The 21,832-nt window shown below is 45.6% G+C and overlaps 1 protein-coding gene across 2 annotated transcripts in view; it reads right to left on the bottom strand.

Annotated features, from left to right (window-relative positions):
* EXD1 (exonuclease 3'-5' domain containing 1) overlaps positions 1–21,832 on the bottom strand; it is a 995,593-nt gene that overhangs the window by 488,475 nt on the left and 485,286 nt on the right. The gene's annotated exons all lie outside the window — the stretch shown is intronic.

Here is a 21,832-nt window from a genome sequence, read left to right as displayed (position 1 = left end):
ATAAAAGTGATCAATGTACTTATAAGTAGTCCTGTTATCCTTCAAAATCCACAAATCGCTAATTCAACTGCTAGGTCTCTCTCAAATCATCTTCAGCTTCAAAAGACAGGATAAGATGTCTGTATTAGCCTGGACAAAAGGAAATGAGACATCACAATTAAAATGTATGGTAGAAATGCAATTTATCTTTCAACTCCTTTTTTAGGTTGAGCATTAGAATCCTATTGTAACTTCTCTTGTGTGCTTAAAGCCATCCCCTGCTTCAGAATAGTTTGTTTCAGTGTCCTTTAAAAATCCTTGCTTGCTAGTGGTTGGTCATGCCCATTTGTCCATCCTTTTTCTCTTCAGTTCCTCTCAGGTAGCAGGAACTAACTACTGTCTCATTCTGCTAGGGGTCTTTATGTGTTTATAGAGGGACTCTTTTTTCTAGCTTTTCCGGTCTTTTATTGTGTGCTTGGGTTCAGCCTTGGCACCATAGCTGCTTACATGTAAATATTGCATTCCTCCCTCCCATCTCTTTTTACTGCCCGAGTTGTGTTGGTGCTACCTCACTCACCGTGCCTCCGGCTCACTTTATTGTTATTTATTTTGCTTTTTTTTTTTATTTCGATGTCCATGGCAGTTGGGCTTTTTTTTGGTATGATTTGTTTTATTTTCGGCTTTCTTTTAAAAGTGATTAGGCTTGTTGTACTTTGCATACACAGAGCTGCTATCATGGTTGCAGCCTAAACGGTGTATGAGCATCACATGTCTAGTTTCTTCTACTGTGTGTGCCCCAGTAGGCAGCACTCGCCTAACTGATTTTTTTTGCAATTTTATATAGTGCAAACTTGAACCACCAGTACACTGCTTTTTTGGGGGGTCAATTTTATATAGTGCATACTTGCTTGTTCCTCCCGCCATTAGGCTACAACAAATACGGGGGAAGGGAGGAATTTAAGGACACTAACTGGAAGTTGTGCCCTTCCAACATGGAACCAACTGCAGCTACAGTGTCTCTCCCCTCTTCTACCACAGGCGGGAGGAGGTGGCTGGTAACTTCTGCGTTTTAAAAACTTTCATCCCGCATCCAGGCTGCCTGTGTCAAAGAGAGCACGTGTGCGTGGAGCCTCTGTTCTGTGCCACTCTTCGGTCTCGTGCCAGGGAGTGTGCAGCCAGCGCCAGGAGCTGGGAGTCCACAGCACATATTGCAGGTGGTATACTGAACACCTCAAGTCCTCTCCGGCTGCAGCATGGCTGTGCTTAGGTCCCAGCCACTGCAGGCAGCGCTAGTGCTGGCAGCCCTGACGGTGGTCATTCAGGTGCTGCGTACGCGGCCCAGCTCACTGACCAGAAGAATATCGCGGAGCTGGCCAAGCAGCATGCCCTTGAGACCCCGTTGTAGCTTGTTGGAGGACACTAAATGAAAAAAAAACACATGCTATCAGTATGCTCCCCGTTCATTCACTTTTCAGGTACAGGAGATTAAGGGATTTGCCCTGAATCACAGGATGCATGAGCCTCCCGTCATTATACTACATCAGAATGCTGGTCTCTCCATTCCTATTCCTCCCTCTTTCCTTCTAAAAACACCTCGCTCAGTATTTCCCCCCCTCCAAAGTCCTACCCTCCTCACTGGTTTCTCCCTCTTTGCTTCTCTATACTCCACAGTACCTTTGAAAAACCTTAACCCTTTCCCTCACAGCGTCGTGCTTGAATCTCCTTCCTCCCTTCAGTGCTCGTGGTTTTCTTCTTGGTTTATTTAAACATTTGCGGGGCCACCCCTCTTCCAACACTGCTTAATTGCATTCAGAGTAAGAACTCTAAACATTGAGCAAACCTGCAGTGGTGTTTTGGCCATCAGAACGTTATGCTTAAGTTAAAAAAAGGAAGATTTAGAATATAGGTTAGAAAGAGTGCTTTTCCAATTATTTGCTTTTCTCTAGCATGTTCAAAATGGCCGCAGCATTTTAGACGAACTAGGGGCCATTCTGGAGGGGAGAATTCCTCTGAACCCGAAGTTGGTCCTGTTGGGAGTCAAAGGACAAAAATACTGTCACTTAATCTAGGACTAGTTGTGGCAAAGCGTGACTTGGCCAAGACATGGGGGGCTGTGATGGGCCCATCACTGAATGAGTGGAGGAGAAATATGGACATGCACATGCCGGGGGAGAAAACTACCTATCAGGCGAGGGGGTGTCCTAAAAAGGTCCGGAGGATATGGAAGCCTTGGCTTAAATACTATGGCCTTACACTTACTGACTCCCAATGAGGTTTTGAGATGAGATGGGAATGGGGAAAGGGGAGGGGGGTGTGAAAGGAGTCAAAGGGACATACCACAACCGTCTTATAGTAAAATACTGAACACGGAACTGGATGCTGAAGTATTCCTATTAAAATGTCATCACATTCTCAATGAATATTGTTCATAGTATCGCAACTATGAAAATGGCCACCGCATATTGCCATTAAAAGAGCATTATAATAAAAGACTTCTATTGTTTCTATTGTTCTTTCGAGTCCTTCCCTTTTCTTGGAGGAGCTGGAAGACTAATGTTGACAAAGCATCGATCCATCAGTGACGTGTGGCATCTCACTTGTTTTCCACAGTTAAATTCTTCTTTCATGTGTTTTGAAAACCTGCAAGGGTTGCATAAACACACACTTTGTACTTATAGTCCTTGCTTGAGGGTGATGAAGGTCTGGGCCCTGCAGTTGAGGACCATACCCTTTTGCTATCCAAATCTCCCATAGGCATCCAAAAGAACATCAATGGCTTTGGGGTCTTCTGCAATCAGCAGGGCCTGGAGATCAACCATTGCAAGACTAAATTCATGGCCTTTAGGACTTCCCCACATTCAGCTCGAATCCCACTCATCGGCGAAAGACTAGAGAGTGTTTGATTATTTGATGGTGACCTTATTGGATCACTGTGACTGGTCAATTCATGTTCAGAAGCGTAATATTAAGCTTGAACAGAAATGTGGGGTGTTTTGAGGGCCCAGTACAGATCTACATACTGACCAATTACCCCAGCCTTAGAGATCTATAAATGTGAATCACTGGGGAGGTCGTACTGTACGATGCTGACTTACGGGGCATTTGTGATGCTAGGCCCCTGGAAGTAGCGGAAAAAGATTTGGCGGGGCTTGAACATACTCCCAGCAAGTATCCCCTTTATTTCCTTCATGACTAGATCATGGATTAAAGAGAGTTAACAATGTAGTGGAGCTGAAACCTTTAATGTATTGGCAAAGACTATGGACAGCCCCCGAACTCCTACTTCTCAGAAGAACCTTGGAAGAGGCATTTGGCCAGTCAAGGTCCAGCAAGATTTCCTGGTTTAGGGTTGTTAGGGATCGGTTAAGACAGAATGGTTTGAGCAATTTCTGGTCAACACCAACTGATGTTACACTGGTCTCCAAACAAGAAGTACCTATTGGCAATATGTGCACCAAAATACTGCAAGTACCTCTAGTGTGGGCTCCCTAACTTCCTCTTTTTGGAATTCATAATGGAGTACTGCTTTGAATCGTTTTTGGATGAGGTGGAACCCTCTATGCCAGAACTCTGTACCTAAGGTTTTGTCTAGGGATCCTCCCAATTCGTAACCCAGCTTGGCAAATAATGCCCATTTGCCCTAAGGTGATCAAAGTGGTTGAACACGTAATTCTATTCTGTCCAGCCTATCATGGTCCAAGGAAAAGTGGATATTGCTACTTTGTCGTAATTTGGATCTGAGAAATTACAGCATCACTCTTAGAATACTCAGAAGTAACACAAGCCAGCCCATTGTCTTTGCAGTCTCAAGGTATTTGATGTTTATGTTGAGGTTAAGACAGAAAAAGGTGCCCCCCCAAATGCTGCAGTGTACATGACGTTTTAACATCATTTATCCTGCTGTTATAGTGATATTTTTAATAAGATTTATTTTTCTCTTTTATAGGTTTTGTATTTTTATTTGCTTTTATATAATCTTTATCTATATTATTATCTTGCTATATTATGGCCTTTTAGCCAAAACGAAGATAATGAATTTGTTTGTTTACTTTGTTGGACTGATTCCTATGAAAAGTGTAGTGTATGGGCACCCTGCGTGAGATATCAACTGGATTGCAGCTCTTACTATGCACTCAAGAGATGTCTGTATGACATCACATGGTGTTCATTTAACCCCTTCCATGCTAATGACAAGGCCAGCTCGTCATGGGTGTTACCTGCGCTGCGCTCATGACGAGCTGACCTTGTCATGAACAATGGGAAAAAATGAGTGCTAGCGCCCAGCGGGAAAACCCTTAGCAGCCAAGGTGTTAAAGCGGTGTTTTTAATGACAATTGTTGCAGGATCTTCCTGCATGTACCTGTATCAATAGACTTTCTTTGAAATACTGAACATGCCTCATTTGATGAGTGTCCTCAAGCCTTGGTGAATACATTCCCAGCATGTTACCCCCACACAGCGGGTGTCACTTTTTCTTCAGTCCAGTCAGGTTCTTGATTAAATTTTCAATCACTATCTTATGGCACATCAGGTCGCTGACATTTATTTACTTCATATTGGCACACATTAGTTTTTTGATTATTTGATTGATTTTACTTCGAATTTTTTCGTTACTTTTTATTCCTGGTCCTGAGTAGGTCTGAAAGATGTGTAGGCCGAAATGTGTTGACTTTTCAGGATGCGCGGAGCCCCATAATATATATTACAAGACTACTAGAACAGTCATAAGGAAAAATAAAAAGATGTTGGCGCACTCCACTCCTTATACTCAGTTGTGAATTACAGGTGGACTTTTTTGACATGATCACCTCTTGGTAAACAATAAGGAATCAAGGAGGAACTATACAACCTCTATACCAAAGAGAAATAAATAGGAGGATATATCTTACTTAAGTTATATGTGTATATATGCAAATTGAACTATGTGGTTGTATGTAACTATATGTATATAAATGTCATTTTTAGGTCTCGCCTACGCAGTGCGCATCCGCTGCATAGGCAAAAATACCTTTTGCAGTCGCTTTGGCTTTTCAGCGAAAGACGTGCATGCGTTCCACTGCCTTCAATGGCAACGCGTGCACGTGTGGCGATTCACTTGCAGGAGCGAGAGCCACCATATGGTAGCAATTCTCGCTCCTGCAAGTGAATAGCACAGGCCCCCTCCTCCCCCTTCCTTCCCCCTGCTGCCGGCAGCCTGCCGCGCTTGTTCAGTTTGGGAGGGAGAGTACTGGCACTTCTTGAGAGAAATATACTGTTAATTAGTGAGTACCAGCACTTCTCAGAAACAAGCAGCACTTCTATTTTTCCATTTAAATCACTGGTTATTTTAAAATAATGTATATCGTGTCCCTGTATGAAGCTTTTGTCCTATACTAAATTGTTTAAAGTGACTGAGGCGATAACTACGTTGCAGTTCCAAAGATTACCACTTGAGGGCGCCTCCGCACTGCGGCTGTCACATCCCACAACTTCTTGATGGAGTGACAAAGTAGTAGCTGCTCTTTAAGCTCCTGCTGCTTGTACCTGCATGCAAATATGCCACGTGATGTGATGGTAGGGAAAGGACCACCCTGGCCCACGGCTTAAGGTGAAGCAGATCTCTGTTTGTTGCCGGCTCTACTCCCCTGTAACCCACTTCTACATCCCTTTTATGGTCAGGGGCATCGTGGAGTTTCTTTCCATCACAGACCACCGCTCTTACAAATGCGCATTAAGGGGTCTATAGTTTTAGGCCTCTGTAAGCAACTTCCAGAAGGGTCCTCACAGAAGGAAATGGAGTGCCCAACAACAAAATGTAGTTTTGCCTGCGATTCAAAACAACTTTAAACAAGCATTTACAATGCAATGGTTTCGCCTTTGGAAAAGTTAGAGCTATTGGCATTGTAAATGACAACATTTGTATTTATATGTTGGTTTTGAAAACAGATAAATAATTTACATTGTCATTAGCGTAATCTCTGCAGTCACTCTGCACTCCCTAGCCTTCCCTAGTCACTCTGCACTCCCTAGCCCTCCCTAGTCACTCTGCACTCCCTAGCCCTCCCTAGTCACTCTGCACTCCCTAGCCCTCCCTAGTCACTCTGCACTCCCTAGCCCTCCCTTGCACTCCCTAGCCCCTCTGCACTCCCTAGCCCCTCTGCACTCCCTAGCCCCTCTGCACTCCCTAGCCCCTCTGCACTCCCTAGCCCCTCTGCACTCCCTAGCCCCTCTGCACTCCCTAGCCCCTCTGCACTCCCTAGCCCCTCTGCACTCCCTAGCCCCTCTGCACTCCCTAGCCCCTCTGCACTCCCTAGCCCCTCTGCACTCCCTAGCCCCTCTGCACTCCCTAGCCCCTCTGCACTCCCTAGCCACTCTGCACTCCCTAGCCACTCTGCACTCCCTAGCCACTCTGCACTCCCTAGCCACTCTGCACTCCCTAGCCACTCTGCACTCCCTAGCCACTCTGCACTCCCTAGCCACTCTGCACTCCCTAGCCACTCTGCACTCCCTAGCCACTCTGCACTCCCTAGCACGCCCTAGCACTCTGCAGTCACAGTCGTAGCCATCGCTCCCATATACAGCGTCTTCTGCATCCCTGAAGAAGAAACATATAGTTATCACAGTACCAATAACTACACAAATTAAGGTGGGTGAATGACATTTAGCGAAAGGACTACGCAGCCATTTGTTGAAAGGAAACACGGATGCTTCTGCCATGGCGCAGGGACGGACTTTCGCATAAAGCGTATATGATTTATAAAAAGGATGGTGGAAATATCTGTACATTTATTGATGCAAATATACAAACCTGAAACATTTATGTTTGTGGCTAAATGGTGACACATACGCGATACAGTAAGCAATTCGACATTGAAGACACAAGTATCGAGCACTCCAATATCAAGAGCTTGCACATGCAGCTTCCTATACAACATTACAAAGTGCAGAGCACGTAAGGAGAAAGGGCAACGGGCCTGCGATAGCAACCACCGGGAAGAGTCCCTCCGGCCACAAGAAATAGGCGGGTGCATGCAAGAGCGAGTACGAAAAAGGAAGACATTCCATTAAAAAAATGTGTTTAAGATTGACGTGCAACACATGCTGTACGAGTAGTACGAAAATATATTGTGTAGTTAATTAAAACCATAATACAAAACGTTTAAAAGGCACGTTAAAGAAAGAGCAGAAGAGTACGTCCCTGCGATACCGTCTAACGTGGCTGACATCCTGTGTGTTTAACAGAATGAAAACCTCTGGACCACACTTTAATTGGAATTAGCAGTTTACGTGTGCAAGCTTAGGTACCCTGGTTCTTTGTGAGTCGGGTGTCCCTGGTTGTCCTTACTTGCCTCCCCCGTCAACAGGGATGATCTGTGGTGCTGCTGCGAAAGGTCACCGCTCAGGCATGTGTGCCCCCTGGTCGGGTGCCATGAAGATGCAGCGTCTCGTGCCTCCAGGGTGGTGCTGACGTTCAACTACTTTTTTTTCACTCTCTGATACTCACCTCAGCAGGCTCCCTCGTGTGCGGGCGAGCTGCGCGTCTTACATTCCGCCCGGGAACCTAAGGGGGCCTTTTGATGGACGGGCGAATTATCCTTTCATAAATGTTTACCAGGAATGGTTGTGAAAGGAAACCGTACGGTGATGACCTGCCAGGGAACCTAAGCGACCGGTTCAGCCTCAGAGCCTCGCGTGAGAAGTCCGTGGCTGCTCTGTGTGTTTTGTGACTTCACTGTTTTGAGAAGGATTTATTGCATCTTGTCAATCTCCTGGTAGTTCATTCGCAGAAGAAGTGTGTGTTTTATTACATTCTTAGTTATTTGATTGATTTAAAAAGTCCCTGTCAAAACCAACTGGCACCAAAGTCTTTTTTCCACGTGTCTACGTTGTTTGCGGCTGTATTTATGGGCGAATGAATTCCTTGTGTACTTGTGCAGGGGTTGATACAGAGGAATCCAGCTTGTCTACCACCTGATGGGCTAAGGACCGAGAAACTGAATTGCCACCTTCAACAGCAAAGGTTTCCCTGTGAGCAGGTGGTATTCATGCCCACTTGGAAACATTCACACTTGAACCACGCTGAGATGTGTTGTGAATGAAGTCCAACTGGAGTTGTGGAGGAATGTGGGCTTGACCGGGGAAGGGTAATGGCCGACTCACCTTCCCATACTGTTTATTTACACCACAAAATGTGCACCTCCTGGTAAAGTGTAGGACATCCACTGATGTTAAGATTATCAAATACATTGGAACTGGTTCAACAAGTACTGACAAGGCCAATAGATTTTATTTGTGTTTGAGTCTTGACTGAAATATTAACCAGGAAAGGCACGGACAGCGGGAGGGAGGGCAGGAAAGGCACGGACAGCGGGAGGGGGGCGGGAAAGGCACGGACAGCGGGAGGGGGCGGGAAAGGCACGGACAGCGGGAGGGGGTGCGGGAACGGGCACACGGGCAGCGGGGGGGGGGGGGGTGGCGGGAACGTCCACAATCAAAAGCACTCACCTGGACCTGGACTTCCTCCGGCGGCAGTCGGCTGCGGAATGACCAAAAGAAACATGGACTACCAAAAAAATAAACCCCGCCCACCGCCGCACTGACGTGATAAAAGGGGCTGGATGAGAAAAAATCTCAGGAACGCCCACGAGTCGGACGCCTCTCTATTCCGATGGCTAGCCTCCATTTATGGAGCTAGCCAATGGAACAGAGAGGCGGAACTTTTGTCCATACTGGTAAACAAAAGTTTTCGCCCTGCGTGAACGCTGCTGCGCAGCGGATCGCGAGGCGAAACCTAAAAAGGAGCTGCAGGTCTCTGTGTGTCTGCGACTTTGGCTGTGCGTGAGAGAGGGGGTGAGTGTGTAGCCTAAGTACTGTATCGTAATCACGTTTATATAGCAAGTATACGTCTGGTTTATATATATTTTCAGTTTTGGAAGCGAATGAGGCGATTTCGACAAAAGTGCATAAAACCTGGAGCGAAATATCCTCCTGTCTACGCATCTCGTTGAGACAGCTGTCTTTGCCCTTCTGTTCACAGCCAGGTGCTCACAACACACACATGTTTTTTAGTTACTTGTAAACATACAAAATGGTAACTGCAGACAGGAGATGTCATCGATGCCAGGAAGCGGGGTTCGATATCCTGTTCATCATCGCCCTATTCAAGCCTAACCAGTCTGGGGACAGCTGATCTTGGCAAACAATATACCCATCACACCTCTCGAATTCCAGGCCTCGCGACACTGGAGAGTTAAGCTCATCTCTGATAAAATGGAGCCTATAGCGTGCTTACTTGGGTCAGCAGAGATAAGGACAGATATGCAATTCCCATGCAAATGACTTAGTATCAAAATAAAGTAGCGCAACCGGTTTCTGCTGACTTGGAAAGCATAGTGGCCTAGGAAACAAGTCGGGAGATTTTGTCACATGTCAACAAAAGGCCAGGGAGAGCTGGGACAGAGACAGGCGGTGGTCAAGCTGCTTGTGCAGTGGCGTAGCCAGAACATCTGGGTAGTAAAAACCTACAAGGAACAGACCTTTCGTGAACCCCTGTCGGGTAGTAGGAGACCGCCACTCACACCTGGGGTACACTGAGCCCCTCAAACCTTTAGAACCACGTGCACTAGTAGGTGCTGAATCCTCCAGGCCTGAAGCGCACTGAAGCAACAGAAATTAAACTGGGTTGGTGGGTGAGAGTGGAGGGTTTTTTTGGGAGACTGGCCGGTGCTCCCCACAATGCAATTTTCACAGTATTTGACAGTGCTTAGTACAGCTTTTTATTTCACAGTGTGCACACACTCGATAATTGAGCAGCTCCCACTTTGAAAAAATGTCTCCGGCACCCCTCAAGAAGCCAGAGGTGATAACGAAGGCGCTATACGAAGCACAGTTGCAATTTGCACACGCCAGGGGCGAGGTAGCATTGAGAGTACTGCAACCCGCCGCCTTCTCCACACTGAGGGACGGTGAGAGCGTATGCAATGCAGGAGGGAGGCAGAGTGCGCGCCCCAGACCTACCCCGGGGTAGTGTGGTGGAACAACACTCGTCCTCCTCTGATTGACTGCAAGCCGGCAGGCAAGCTCAAAACATGCAATTACAAACGTCTCCTTCCTGTGTTGAGATAGACCATACTGAAGAAGTGCGTGTGAACAAACGCACCGACAGACAGAATAGCATTGGGGAGGTAAGGGGGCGGAAGGGGCGAGCCTCCCTCCTACCACCCCCCATCACTTCACCAGGGACTTGTTTGCGGGTTGAGTCTGGCAAGATAGCTATGTGGGCATGGTATCTGCTGCACAGACGTGACTCACCACATCGCCAGTCAGAGTTTCCAATCGCTATATATGCTTCTCCATGTGAAATAAATAATTTACTGTAGAAAAACTATGTAAACCTGCGGTTTCTAGTTTCATGGGGCCATAAGCTAGTTCAGAGGGTTGGGCGTCAGATGCAGAAATGGGTTACTTGCAGTGGCATAAGTAGAATGATGGGGCCCGCCTGCAAAATGTGATGAGGGCCGCCTAAGATTTACACAGGTATTCACAGGCCTTGTTTTGTTATGGTATCCGCCTGGCACAGCATCACGGGATTAGAGATATTATTATTTTAATAAAACCTCTCGCGGACCACTCGTGTGACTAGTGTGCAGGAGCACTGCGACACTCCGTGCCGGAGTCGAGTTTAGGAAAAGCCCGGACCGGTCCAGAGTTAAGGGACATTCAGTGGCTAGAAAGTGTGCCATGGGCTATAGTGCAAGAACGAAACAAGCTCTGACAACGCCGATAGGTCGTGGCAATGACCGAGCTTTTTGCATTGACAATGAGACTGTTTTTTAGCCCTAGGTTTGTGAGGTTGTGTATGTCTCTTGTGTGCCTGTGTTCAAATGTGTTTGAGGTAGTGCGCCTGTGTGTTATGGGTGCAATTGCCATGCTCAATATATTGACACACTGCATCCGCTAAGCAAAATACCACGGCACACCTAACAAGCATTGGCATAGCCAATAGATCTTCCTTTGGGACCTTAGAAGTATTTAGTTATGCAGCACAATATCCGTGGTGCAACAACATCAAGTGTTGCATGGCTAAACACGTATACGGTCCCAAAAGCAAGACCTATTGGCTATGCCAATGCTTGTTTGTATTATAAGGTCTTGTCTGAATCAGAGGTCTTAAAATTCGAATTGAAAACTCCTAACTGGCAATACAGTGTAAATGTGTGCATATGCATGTGTTGCAAATTTATAAATTGATTTTGTATGAATTAAATTCATGATCCAGTGAAAATGGATGGTTTCACTTTTGATTCCTTAAGTGGTATAATCATTTGTCCCTGCAGCCACCACTTCTCTATTAGGTGTTTTTGTTTGATGGCCCAGGTTAAGTAGGGTTTTTCATACAGATTTTGAGATTCTGGTCCTTCAGTTGCCCTGGACAACTCCACAGGAACTATTGTGTCGATCAAGACCACTCAAAAAACCTTAAAACCAACTCCACCCACCACAGCTGCTGGCCTCAGTCCATTAATCTACAAATCCCGACAACTAGCTTTGCGGCGTACCACAAGGGTCATCACTCAGCCCAACCCTCTTCAACGTCTACATGAGCCCTCTCGCAGCCATCGCACGCAAACACAATCTCAACATCATCTCCTACGCCAACGACACCCAGCTAATCCTCTCCCTCACTAACGACCCCACCAGAACCAGCCTACACGAAGGGATGAAAGACGTCGCCGAATGGATGAAGAACAGCCGCCTGAAACTGAAGTCCGACAAGACTGAAGTCCTCATATTGGGACCATCGCCCTCCGCCTGGGACGACTCCTGGTGGCCCCCTGCCCTGGGCACCACCCCCAAACAAACAGAGCATGCTCGCAACCTGGGCTTCATCCTGGACTCCTCCCTATCGATGAACAGACAAGTCAACACCGTCTCGTCATCATGCTTCAACACCCTGCGCATGCTCCGTAAGATATTCCGATGGATCCCCACCGAAACCAGGAAGACGGTCACCCAGGCACTCGTCACCAGCCGACTGGACTACGGAAACACCCTCTACGCCGGAACCACAGCCAAACTTCAGAAAAGACTCCAGCGCATCCAGAACGCCTCCGCACGACTCGTCCTGGACATCCCCCGACACAGCCACATCTCCGGCCATCTGAGAGACCTGCACTGGCTCCCAGTCAGCAAGAGGATCACGTTCAGGCTCCTCACCCACGCACACAAGGCCCTCCACGACCTGGGCCCCAAGTACCTCAACAATCGCCTGACCTTCTACGCACCCACCCGCCAGCTACGATCGACCAGCCTCGCCCTCGCCGCCGTACCACGCGTCCGCAAAGCCACCGCCGGGGGAAGATCCTTCTCCTACCTGGCAGCCAAGACATGGAACTCCCTCCACATCCACCTCCGGCTGAGCCAGGATCATCTCTCCTTCAGGAAGCTCCTCAAGACCTGGCTCTTCGAGCAGTAGCGAACCCCTCCACCCCAGCGTCTTGAGACCCTCCTGGGTGAGTAGCGCGCTATACAAATGCCCATGATTGATTGATTGAAACGTCTGCAATCAGGGTCTCAATCTCTTACTTATTCTCTCTCTCTCTCCTAACCATCAACCCAAACATAACAGCGATCATCATAATGGCTATACATAATTGACTGATGATTAACCTTCCTAATTGGTAGCAACATTGGTCAGCGCATCTTTTGACATCCCTATAAAATCTTAAACTGTAAAGTTTGCTATAGAGGTAATATACCACAAATACCAGAGTTATTTTCTTCAAACACCACAGATAAATGTGCAAGTATGTAGCTAAGATGTCCTCAGTAAACTGCTGAGTTTATGAAAGCTGAACAATGGTAGTATGAAGGGGAAAATAAATCAACTGCCCTTCACTGGCCACATACAGATACCAAATATCACTTTATCCATGTTTAATCTATATCAGATGGCCCTCCTTTTTCCTAAATCCTGGAAGCTCTTAAGATTCAACCCTTGAGCAGCAAAACCGGTACAATAACCATGGATATTTTCAGACATCTGATTCATACAAGAACACCACTGTCCCACTTCCTGAGGTGAAGTTAATTGTCACAATTGTCATCAGTGCCTTAAGGTAGAAAGACAAAAGTATAACAAAGAAGGAACAATCAACTGCTGTTGATTTAGCAATGGAGCTTATGCCACAGGTCTTATATGTTACCATTATCGATTAAAGCAATAGTATTAGTGGTTTGCTACAGTTTGGAATGTAAAGTGTATTCTCACAACTAGGCAAACCAGTGCTTGTGTAATGGTACCCCACTATGAGCAAGAACATTAGTCACAGCAGTATGTGCAGGTAATTGAGCCAAGTTTAGGGCCATGTAAGCAGAAGCACCTCAATTCAATGATCCCTGAAGCAGTACCTTCTAAAGCATATCCAAAGATGGCTTGAAATACGAAGAGAGATCAGTTGGTATAGAGTCTGTGCTCTGTATAAGGTTAGAAACATCCAAAATCATTATTTGCGACTGGATGTGGATTTGTACAGAAGATAGTATGGTCTGTCCAACAAAAGTTAATAAATCTCTGTGCAGATCTCCAATGCTTCTGTCTCTGGCTTTTGGAATAATATAATCTGGTCAGTGAAATGTCAATCAGGAGTCGTGCCGGACTAAATATGACATCCCAATGTTGTCACTCTGATGATCAGGTCATTAATATTAAGTGACAGGTAACCATGAAAAGAAAAACTTAAACCAGCTCAGTAGCAAACCTCATGTGTGAAGGAAGATCTCTTCAGGAATTCACCAGTATTATTCAAATCTTGAAGTTCCCTGAAGCCAAGACAAAAAATGCAGTGATTTGCAGGTGAAGCAGTGAGAATTACTGAGCCACAGCCATACAAAGTTTTCTGGTCCTTAGTCAATGGAGAGAGTGTACAGGGTGTGGTGCATTTCCCCTTAATATATGTCAGAGGGTGTAAGGCATGTGCACCAACTTCAAAATGGATACCATAATCCTTCCAGAAACTGAAACCCAAAATCACTGAATTTCAACTTATCACGAATAGCAGCATTCAAGAACTAGAACAAGAGTAGCTGTTACCATATGAATCTCTACAGTTTTTCTAAAAAAGTTATCAGAGTTGCGTTGATCTATAGGACAATTGAGCAGTGTCTGTAAGGCTGGTTTGACATGTCAATATGCGGGACTGTATTCTGGCTGTTTGTGGGCTTATTTATGGTCTGCTGGCTGGGCTGGCGTTTATGGTTGATATCCCTGGTATTAAAAACAAACATTGCCTGTATCAAATCCATGCAGGCTTCCATACCATGCAAAACACAGAGCGTGTCCCTACTAGTTTAAAACTGCCCCAATTTACATATGTGGGTCACTTTTTTTTAGCCAATTCATTAATTGGGGCCACTTATATTTCGATGCCAGGGCCTATTTTCTGTTCCAGTTTGACCCAGGTGTCGACTGGGTAAGTACCGGTTTTCTACACGGATTCTAACCTCATTTTCAAAGCACACATGACATAGAAAACAAACAAACAGATCTTAGCACGGTGAAGCCCACCATTCCATAAAGAGACTTTAGGAACGTGGTTCAGGTCGCAGACCTATCCTGGGACCTGAACCACTCGATAGCCTGCAGCATCTAAATTGTTATCAACACAAAGACCCCGTGGAATTTTTAACCAAAATCAAGACCTTGGGTGGAACAAGAACATGCAGAAGCAAAATCTTCAGATTTAAAATGGGGAACTCCAAAGAAGAAAAGACAATTCGCAAAGTCATGTCCTGATACTTTCTCTGAATCTGAAACAGTATTTACTTATCTCGAGCCTGCTAATTCACTTTCCCAATTCTGGAAAAAGTTGAAAGTCATCTCCTACAACAACTCATCACTTCATAGCCTCCACCACCACTTTCTTTGGAACCCACCCCTCTCCTTTCTTCTCCCTTCTATTGTTTCGGCTTACTTGTGCCAGTCCCGGCCTCTCTCTTCCATGCCTATCCAGGAACACACTTGTAACAAAAGATGATGGACGGAACCGGTCCTAGGATGCTCGATTCCGGTCCAGGGAAGACATGGCTTGGCAGTTCGGCTGGACTGTTCCCATGAGGCACAGGGTCAAGACTGATATGCAAATGGCCATGTCTGAACCCGGGTGGCTTGGTGAGCAAAATAACGATGGATTAAACACAGATCTGTGACTGGGGGTAAATGTTTTGCCATTGTGCAACATTCCGTCCATCATCTTGTGTATTTTGCAATTTTAGGTCACGGCAGGGGCTTACGGGGGTGATTTAGGGCTCAGGGTGGGGATCGTAATACTTTTTAGGGCTTAGGGAGCAGGGTAGTTTTAGGGCACTGGGTAAGTGTTATGGGGAGGGCGGGGTCGTTTTGTAGGGCTCGGGGTAGTTTTTAGGGCTTAGGGAGGGAGGGGTCGTTTTTAGGACCCGGGCAGGAAAGTTTCTAGGGCTCAGGGGGAGGGAGTTGGTTTTCAGGAGGGAGGGGGGTAGTTTAAGGTCTCGGGGCAGAAGCAGGGGTCGGACAGTTAAGACTTACCTATCAAGTCTTAACCACGGATATGGCTTCACCGTACATGCCTTCACAACGCATCATTTGTTGTAAAGGCATGTGTGGTAAAGGCATATTTGTGGTTAAGACTTGTGATGTTGGGCCTGCGTGGAACTGGCATGCCTGGTAAACACATGAGTGGTTCCATCACCCTTTCAGATGAGTGTGATATGCTGCGTAACAATGATTTCATACTATGCTTCTATTTCCTTACAACTCCTTAAAAACCAGGAGCTACAGAGTTCAAAAACAGAAAGGTTCAAGAACGCATTTGTCCTTTTGGCTTCGAGGCTCAGAATGCATGCTTTTGATCCCCTCAAACTACTTTCCTTCTTCCCAACAAGACACAAGAAATAAGTTACTTACCTGTAACTGCTGTTATCCAGTATTGGTATCTTTCATAGATTCACATGCCTGAATAATTCCATGTCGTCGTAGTGGGAGTCCCATGGTACTAATAACATAGCAGTAAGTAGTAAAAAAAAACATAGGCCTAATAGATGCAAACACGCATTGCATAGCCTATTAGTCTCCTTTAGTAATAAAGGACCAAACTGAAAAACACAACCAATCAGAGCGTCGCACCCTCTAGAACCTTCCCAAGAGAGACTGAGTTCCTTAGATTTTCCAGCACAAGTGTGGTAAGTACCGTAGTATAGAGGAAGCCTCTCTGGGGAGGAGGGTGGGTGCATGTGAATCTATGAAAGATACCAATACTAGATCACTGCAGTTACAGGTAAGTAACTTATTTCTTATCCAGTATGGGGTATCTTTCATAGATTCACATGCCTGAATCCGAATAGCAAGCAGTGCCCCAAATGGATAATGGAAACATAATCATAAGCATTTATATAGCTAGTAAGCACTATAGTGGACAGTGCGTAGTGCTAATACATATTGCATAGTAACCATACTACGTATGAAAAATGATGGATGTAACACAAACATGTTCCACTACTAAGAAACAGACAAAGATGCTATATAACACAGCAAGTGTATTTTACAAAATCTACCAGTACATGGTAACAGGAAGATACATGCAGATCTACATATTCTCCTTTTCTCTTACAAAACCTTTAAGATGGTTTACCTTAGTGAAAAAGATTCCGTAGTACTGCCTGTCCCACAGCTGCACCCGCTCTGTCGGATGACTCCAGGCAGTAATGCTATGCGAACATGTGGGTTGTCTTCCACGTTGCTGCTTTGCAGATTTTGTCAAGTGGCACTCCGGCAAATAGAGCAACAGAATCAGATCCTGCTCTAGTGAAGTGCGCTCGTACAGTTAGTGATACAGGCTTGCCAGCCTTGTTGTAGCAAAATTATATTGCATTTGCTACCCATCTAGCTATGGTAGCTTTGGTGACTGCAGTTCTCTGGCAGTTTTGACCATAAGCAACAAATAACTGATTGAATTTGCGGATCTGTTTTGTACGTTTCAAGTAAAACTTGAGACATCTTTTTATGTCAAGAGTGTGTAAAGTTCTTTTAGCCGGAGTTGACGGGTTAGGAAAGAATGTTCTGAGGATCACTGGTTCATTCAAATGGCATTGAGACGGCACCTTTGGAATGAACTTAGGGTTTTTTCTTAGGACTGTATCATTAGAAAAGCTTAAGAACGGAGGAGAGCTAGTGAACGCTTGAATTTCACTAACCCCTCTTGTGGAGGTGAGAGCCACGAGAAGGGCAACCTTCCTTGTTAAGAACTTTAGCTCCACCTTATGCATAGTTTCAAATGGTTGCCTCATCAACTGAGATAACACTACATTCAGTTGCCATTCTGGAGGTGGAGCCTTGATGGGTGGAAAGGTTCTAAATAGGCCTTTCATGAACTCCTTCACCAGTCTTGATTACCATAATGAAGGGCCTTTGAGCAATCGCCTGTATCTTGATATAGCAGTCAGGTGAACTCTAACTGAAGAGGGTGTGAGACCAGATTTTGCTAAAGAGAGCAAGTAAGGTAAGACTTCCTCAGTAGCAGAGTGAAAAGGATCTAAGGCTTTGCGTCTGCACCATACACAAAAACGCTTCAATTTAAGATTGTATGTTCTATTGGTGCTGTCAGCTCTTGACTTGGCTACAATTTCTTTACAGTCATGGTCAATATTTAGATCTTTAAATTCAAAAAATTCAGGAGCCAAGCATGTAATTGCAGTGTGGCTGGTTCCGGGTGACACACTTGGCCGTTGTTCCTGGATAACAGAGTTGGTGTTGGGAGGAGGCAAATGGGCATCGCTTCTGACAACAGGAGTTCTGAGTACCAGTGTTGTCTGGGCCATCTGGGGGCTATGAGCAGAATGTGACAACGTTCCCACTTGATCTTCGTGAGGATCTGAGAATTAGGGCTTTGGGGGGAAAAGCGTACGCATAGATCCCTGACCAACGCATCAAAAGTGCATTCCCCCGAGATCCTGGGGGGGTAAATCTGCCTGCAAAGAATCTGCATTTGGAGTTGATCTGAGTCACAAAGAGATCCAGCTCTGGTTTCCCCCAAGTCGCAAATATTCTGTCTAGTTGTAGTTGCTCCAGCTCCCACTCGTGCCAACCTTTGTTTGCTCTGCTCAGGGTATCCCCTAGAGTATTTTGCAAACCTGGGACGTGTTCCGCTGTTAGAGATTTTGTGGAGCTTTAGCCAGTCCTAAAGTTGTTGGGCATCTTGCAATAGAGATAGGGACTTGGTTCCTCCCTGCTTGTTTATATAGAACATGCTGTGGAGTTGTCCATGCGGACTAGTACCGAGGATCCCTGGATTTGTGGTAGGAACGCTTGGAGTGAGAGAGATGGCTTTTAACTCTAGTCTGTCTATAAGCATCTTGCATTGAATTGAGGACCATTTTCCTTGAACCTGTTGATCCTGTAAGTGTCCTCCCCAACCTTCCATAGAAGCATCTGTTGTGACAACGTAGTCTGGAGTAACTGGGAGAAAAGAAAGTCCTTTGGAAAGGTTGGATTGCTGTGCCCACCAAAGAAAAGCTTCTTTCATTAGCGGGGTGATTTTTACTATATGTCGTTGAAAGAGCCTTTGGTATGTATCCACTGGCATTGCAGCTCCTAAGAGGTCTCATGTGTAATCGAGTCATTGGCACTAGGTCTATTGCCGATGAGCGCATTCCAGCAGAGATTTGAACACCCTTTCAGAAACGCACTTTTTTCTGGACAGTCTTAGCGCCAGTGTCTGTAACCATTGCTGTCTTTCCTGGCAAAGGAAGGCTTTGTTCTAAACTGTGTTCAGAAATGCTCCTAGGAAACTCATTCTCCGACTTGGAACGAGTGAGAATTTTTGGTAGTTTAATGACAGGCCTAGTTGCTGAAACAGGGAAATACAATCTTCCTTTTCTGCTTCCACAAGTTGAGCTGATGGCGCTTTCAGAAGAAGTTAGTCGTCCAAGTATGGAAATACCTCAAGACTGCTGTTTCTTAATGCAGCAGCTACTGGGGCCATTTCGTGGAGCCGACTTGAGACCAAAAGGAAGGATTCGAAATGGATAGTGGGTACCAGCCACTGTGAACCTTAGGAACTTTCTGAGTTTTGGGTGAATAGGGATATGAAAGTAGGCGTCCTCGAGGTCCAATGTCGTCATGAAGTCGCCACTGTTGAGGCGATGCAAGATATCTGCCAGAGTGACCATCCTGAGAGTTTGGGTCTTCACAAAGTTAAACAAATTCTTGAGGACCAGGATAGGCCTCCACTCTCCTTACTTTTTGGGGAGAAGGAAAAAATGGGAGTAGAAGCCTTTCCTCCTCTGCGGAAAGGCGACTTTTTCTATTGCCCTCTTTTGACGCACGATCTTTGCTTCCCACTTGAGCATATGTAGACGAGGGGGGTGTGACCCCGGGGTGGAGGGGGATAGAGGGGGGGGGGGTATTGGGTGGTTTCTGAATGAAATCCAAAGTGTGGCTGTGAGAAACGAGATCCAGGACCCACTTGTCTGAGGTGATTTTTCGCCTCTGGTGTAAAGTTCCGCACCTTTTAATGGGAGAGGTGCACTCACTGGTACCCGATTGAACTCATTTTCTTGTGGCCGGAATAACGGCCATGTGATGTGGACCTCCTTCTAGATCCCTGTTGAGAGAAACCAGCTGTGGTTGGTTGGCGGTTATATTGTTGATATCCTTGTCTTGTTTGGTAAGTCTGATATGACTGGGAACGCTGGTAATTACTTTTGTAGTTTGAGAAACTCTGGCCTCGAGCTTCCCGAAAGGGAACCTTGCAGTACTGAAGGGTACCTAGAGCTGTAGCTGTGTCAGTGTCTTTTTTGATCGCAGTCAGAGCTTCATCGATGTGGCTGCCAAAGAGGCTATCATCATAGTAAGCCATATTCAAGATCTTTGATTGTACCTCTGGGCGGAAACTTGTTGCCTTCAGCCAACCTTGACGCCTCAGAACAGCAGCATTCGCTAACTGTCTGAAACTAGTAGTGGCAATGTCCATAACAATATCAATCTGCTCTGACGCTGCTCTTTCACCTTCAGTGATGAGTGTAATGAACTCATCCTTATTTTCTTCAGGGAGGAAGTATTTCATCTCCCCTACATCAGACCATAGCTGGCGATTGTATCTGCTCAGGATTGCTAGTGCGTTTGCCACCTTCACAGAAATCTCGGCCATTGACGGGAATTTCTTCCAGATTGTGTCAAGTCGTCTATCGTCCTTATCAGGTGGCGAGGTAATAGGAGCCGACGGATTCTTAGAACGTCTCTGAGCCGCTTGAGAGATTACAGAATCAACCTTTGGGTGACCTGTTAGACAAGGAGGAGAGTCCTCAGGGGCTTTTTTATTTCTTATCCAGTCTCGGCAGTACAGGAATTACAGAGGCTGGTGTTTTCATCACTTTTACCCCTTCCTGCCAAATGTGATCGATGATAGGTATTGATCTCACACTTTTTCTGGATTGTTCCTTAAAGTCATACAGAAAGCAGTCTTCCTGATGTACAACCTAACAGCAGCCCTGTCCATAATATTATGGAAACCTCCTATATCTTCAGGAGGTGAATCCAAAGGGCGATGAGATTGTGGTGATGGTGAAGGCGTTGGCACAACGTAAACATCACATTCGTCAGCGGGTGTCGCAGGGTCTGGAATCTCCCCTTCTTCTTGCTCTTCGTCAGAGGTAGGCAAGTCCTCTTGTGGAGGGGAGGGATAACAGGAGTTGGCATGACAGGAGGCGGCAACGGTGACTACAGAACGTTTCGGCACCCCTTATGGCTAGTGTCTACGGGGTCCCGAAGAATCATAAGTATAGTAACAATCCCCCCTATAGACCCATTGTCACCACCATAGGGTCAGTCACTGAACATATATCTAAGTATATTGACCAAATATTGTGACCTCATATTCCTCAGACCTTATCGCATATTAGAGACACAAAAGACATGATTAAAAAAATAGAACGTTTACCTTTCAATAGACAAACAGATACTCTGGTATCTTTGGACATTTAGTCCCTATATAGTAACATCCCCCAGCTTGAGGCACTCGCAGCGGTGGATGGTTCATCTTAACTTATTCTGTTGATTGTGATGTGCCCATTCATAATTGATCTACTCACCATTGTGCTTGATGAGAATATCTTCGAGTTCAATGGCGACCTTTAGAAGCAGATTAAAGCCGTCAGCATGGGAGCATCTTTCGCCCCCACGGTAGCCAATATTTATATGGCGTATTTTGAACATCAATTTATCTATAACGAAGTAGCCCCGTTTTTCGAGTCGATCTATCAATGGTCTCGATATATCGATGATATTCTGTTCACTTGGAAAGACAACCCTGAGAAACTTCAAGAGTTTTTGGAATGGATCAACCTATGTGACACTAATTTACGTTTCACAGCAAATATTGGAGAGTGAAAGTATTTCTAGAAATTAAAGATGTAGACTACACTTCAGGTAGATCTCTACACTAATCCAACTTCAGGAAATACATTATTGCATTTCTCTAGTTATCACCCCAAATGCCAAAGCAAAAGCATCCCCATGGGACAATTCTTGCGTCTTCGATGTAACTGTACAAGTGTACATGACTTTGACCTTAGGGCAGTAGCCAGGAAACAGAAATTCATAGATAGAGGCTACCCTAGGAGATTCATCAGAGAGGCTTTTAAAGGGCTAGATTTTATGATTGTGACCATTTACTACAGACTAATACCAAGAAAGACCGTCCAAAATTGGTGTGGGTCACTAGACACTCACCTCTAAATGAGAAAATTCGACAGACCATCTATGACCAATGGCACATACTTAATGCAAACATTGAACCAGACATGGCTTTCCACGCCCAATGTATGCACACAAACGGAACAAGAA

The sequence above is a fragment of the Lissotriton vulgaris genome, chromosome 9 (assembly GCF_964263255.1).
Source record: "Lissotriton vulgaris chromosome 9, aLisVul1.2, whole genome shotgun sequence".
Taxonomy (NCBI): Eukaryota; Metazoa; Chordata; class Amphibia; order Caudata; family Salamandridae; genus Lissotriton; species Lissotriton vulgaris.
This window is presented reverse-complemented; position numbering and strand designations above follow the sequence as displayed.